Here is a 3,580-nt window from a genome sequence, read left to right as displayed (position 1 = left end):
TCATACTTCTGCTGAAACCAGTGCATGGTTTCCTTGTTGCTATTTCTGTTTTGTCTTCCCTGCACCCCTTAGCCATTATCCAGTCAAGGCACCCTGAATACCTTTGCAAAAATCACTCTGCCCAGCTATCAATGAATGCAGAGCTGGCTCAGCCCACTGCCTGTGACTTGGCCCATAACTAAGGCCTTAGCCAATCAGTATATTTCTTCTCCATGGACACGGAGATTCATGCTGGAATAGAAAACAACCAGTCAGAGCCTGTGGGATATGATCAGGGTATTTTTTTAAATTTGGATTTGGGGTTGAATTGGGGGCTTTTTTTTGAGTGGATATTAATGAAAACAGGCTATGAGCTTACAGCTTTTAGCAGCTATTCTGCCACCAGCAGAGGAGACCTCACATCCCTGAGAAAAGTGCTAATACAATAAAGGAAGAGTGGAGAAATGCAAAGAAACTGAGTCCCAATGAGAGTGTATAAGCTTCTAGATCCAACTGTGCCTGAAGCTGATACCCCAAGCTTTTTCATTACATAAATCGATAAATTATGGTTTTGCTTACATAATTTGAATTGGATTTTCTATCTCAAGCAATTGAAGGAGTTCTGATGAATACAAGGACTCTCTCTTATTTTTTTATTTAATGATTCTAAATAGAAACAAATCAAAGAAGATCAAGTTACAAAGCAAAGGACAAATTCTTCACCAAATGGAAAAGCTTTGAGCCCCAGAGACCTAACCAAAGAGTAAATTTTCCTCTGAGACTTTTATCACCATTTAAGATCAAACTAGTTGATCTCAGATGGGAAGAAACACGGAAATTTGAGAAATAAAAGGGAAATTTAATGAAAAGATGTTAGTGAAATCTCATTTATTGCCAATAATGGGTGTTGCACATATGTTCCTAAGATGTTACGAAAGTTAAAATTGAAAATCATATGTTAATTTTTAGAGTACTTGTTGGCAGATTTGATTCTAAGTCTTCATAGAAAATTTAAGTATATGTGTTGCTCCATGAATTAATATAAATATATTGGGGACAGGATATGTCTCAGGAGTTTTGCAGAACTTTGCCCTGAAGGAATATGTGAACGTGTTGGTTTGCATATCAAAAGCTGTTGCACCTCGGGAGGGCATCTCTGAAAGACAGTAGAGGCTGTATCCCACAAAGCGCCACGTTTCTCAGACCTAAAGGTTTGAATTTGCTTTGTAAAGCAAAGCAGATCTGTTAAAAACTACAGGATGAGAGCTGATCAGAGAGTGCCCACCCCAAACAAACAGCCACCCTGGCTATAAGCAGTCAACCCAAGGGGCAGTTCCTGCTTAAAACTCCAGACTACCTGTCTCCATTCACAATAACGAAAAAAAATATGGAGCCAATATATCTCTTTTTAACTCCTCTGTTAAGTGATAGATTTACCTTAGAACTTAGAAGTTAATCTTTGAAAGATTTTGTAACCATTTGTTCATGTAGATAGAATTAGTTAAGGGATCTATAGAAGCCTTCTGAAAAACTGTTAACCTAAGAGGAACTACCTGCTGTTATATAAATCTGTTACCCCTGGCAACTGATAACTGTTACCTATAAATGACTGTGTAAGACTTCATTCGTGGCCTTTTGAGATTGACGGAGAAATCCAGGCCCCCTGAGCTCATGCTTTGCCTATAATCTTTATAAATCTACAAAACTATACCTTTGTCTCTGTGTATTCTTTTATTTCCATTATTTGCCATTTTTCTATTATTTTCTTATCCCTTGCAACCCTACTAAAGGGACCCAGTTTTTTGCGAAGAGCTTGGCCACGCTCCCAGCATATATGTATTAGGAAAACACGTGGAGGTGTGTGGAGATAAAGGAGAGAAGATGGGAGAAAAAAACAACCAATTCCCAAGCAAATATCAAAGATATATTGAGTTGCCATTACGTAAAAACTATGAGATGCAAAAAAGTACAAAGTATTGAATTTCACAGCTGGCAATGTTCTCCAATTCTTCCCTTAGATGGTATATAATTTAGAGGAGGACATGGAGAATTATTTAACCTGATCGCTAAAGACCCTAGAATTGGGCTAAATGGGGTGAAGGTGAGGCCTTAGCTCCATAACTTTGGATTCTGAAAGTCCACTCTTCTTAGCCCTTTTGAGATTTGGAATAAGCAGGAAAAGTGGAAATCAGTTCATCTACTCCCTATACAACTTCCTGAAGGGTCTGTGTCGTAATCAAAACAAAAACAAAAAAAACTAAATGAAGAATTAACTACATAAAATCACCAGGCAGAAAGTTCAGGCGTCTATATATGATATCATTTTTTAAATTGGGGTTTTAAAACTAACAGGGCCAAGTGCACCTCTGTCACCTAGCTGCGCTGGCCTCTACATCCACTAAGGCAAACAAATAATTTTGACAGACAGACAATTCCTATGATTTGCACTGTATCTTTGGCAGGTTGGTGGCTACCTAGTAGAGTCCTGGGGACATGGCTCCAGGAACAAGCTTTGCAGTGAGCCTCGGTAAAGCAGTAGTGACATGCCATGTTAGGAAAAGCCACCCAACATCTTGCACGTACATTTTTCCTGTGTCATGTATTATAAGTGCATTTATTGGGCCATACTATGTACAAAGCACTTTTGGGGATTAAAAGTTGAATACACTAGACCAGATCTCTCATGAGTTTACACTCTATTAGAAGAAATTAAGAACACAAGCAAGTCACAAAGGAAATACCAAAAGAAAGGGAAAAATCAGGTTTTCTGTTCATGAGAGTTCAAAATAGACATTTCTTCTAACTGAGGCAAGAGGAGAAGCCAGGAATACCTAAGAGGCCCCATTTGAGCTGGGCCTTGAGGCAATGGGGTGGAAGCAAGGGATGACAGGAAGGATAAAAAGCAATAAGAAAGGTTATGTGCCGAGGGCTTAGACCCCAAAACAAGTACAAATAATTAATACATGGAGTTGAGAGAAAAATGAGATTCCTCTGGCTTGTAGTTAGGTAAAGCTTTCTATCAGAGACGAAGCTTTTTTTAGGTAAGGGCAGAAATGAGAGGCAGGAGACAGGAATGATGGACGCATATACCGCATTGGGTCAGGAAATAAACATGTCTAGCAGAGAGTGAAGGAGTCTGGCTGGAGAGGAAAGTTGAAACCACTTAGTGAAGCTAAAAAGTCTGCCTAAATCATTTGAACTCCAGAAGAAATCATAGCTTTCTGAGTACATAAGTCTCCTAAATTGGTGACTCTCAGAGTGTGCCCCAGGCACAGGCAGCATCAGCATCTCTTAAGAACTTGTTAGAAATGTGTGTTCCAGGGCATGATCTCAAATCCACCGAATCAGAAATGTGGCAACCTGTTTTCATAAACTCTTTAGATGATTTGGCTTCACACCAACATTTAAGAATATTGTAACTTATGTGGTTATGGTCCTTAAGGGAATAACCAAGTTTTTTAAAAGATAACTTAGTTTTTGCTCCTCTCACTCCTGTTTTAAGGAACAAATCTCAGGAGACACAAACTATTGAAATTATTATATGTAGGTAGGTGACTTTGGTTAAAGATAAATGTACATAGGTTACATTCCCTCGATCTCT

The sequence above is a fragment of the Propithecus coquereli genome, unplaced genomic scaffold (genome assembly GCF_000956105.1).
Source record: "Propithecus coquereli isolate 6110/MARCELLA unplaced genomic scaffold, Pcoq_1.0 Scaffold381, whole genome shotgun sequence".
NCBI lineage: Eukaryota > Metazoa > Chordata > Mammalia > Primates > Indriidae > Propithecus > Propithecus coquereli.
The sequence above is the reverse complement of the archived record's forward strand: the minus strand, read 5'-3'. Positions refer to the sequence as shown.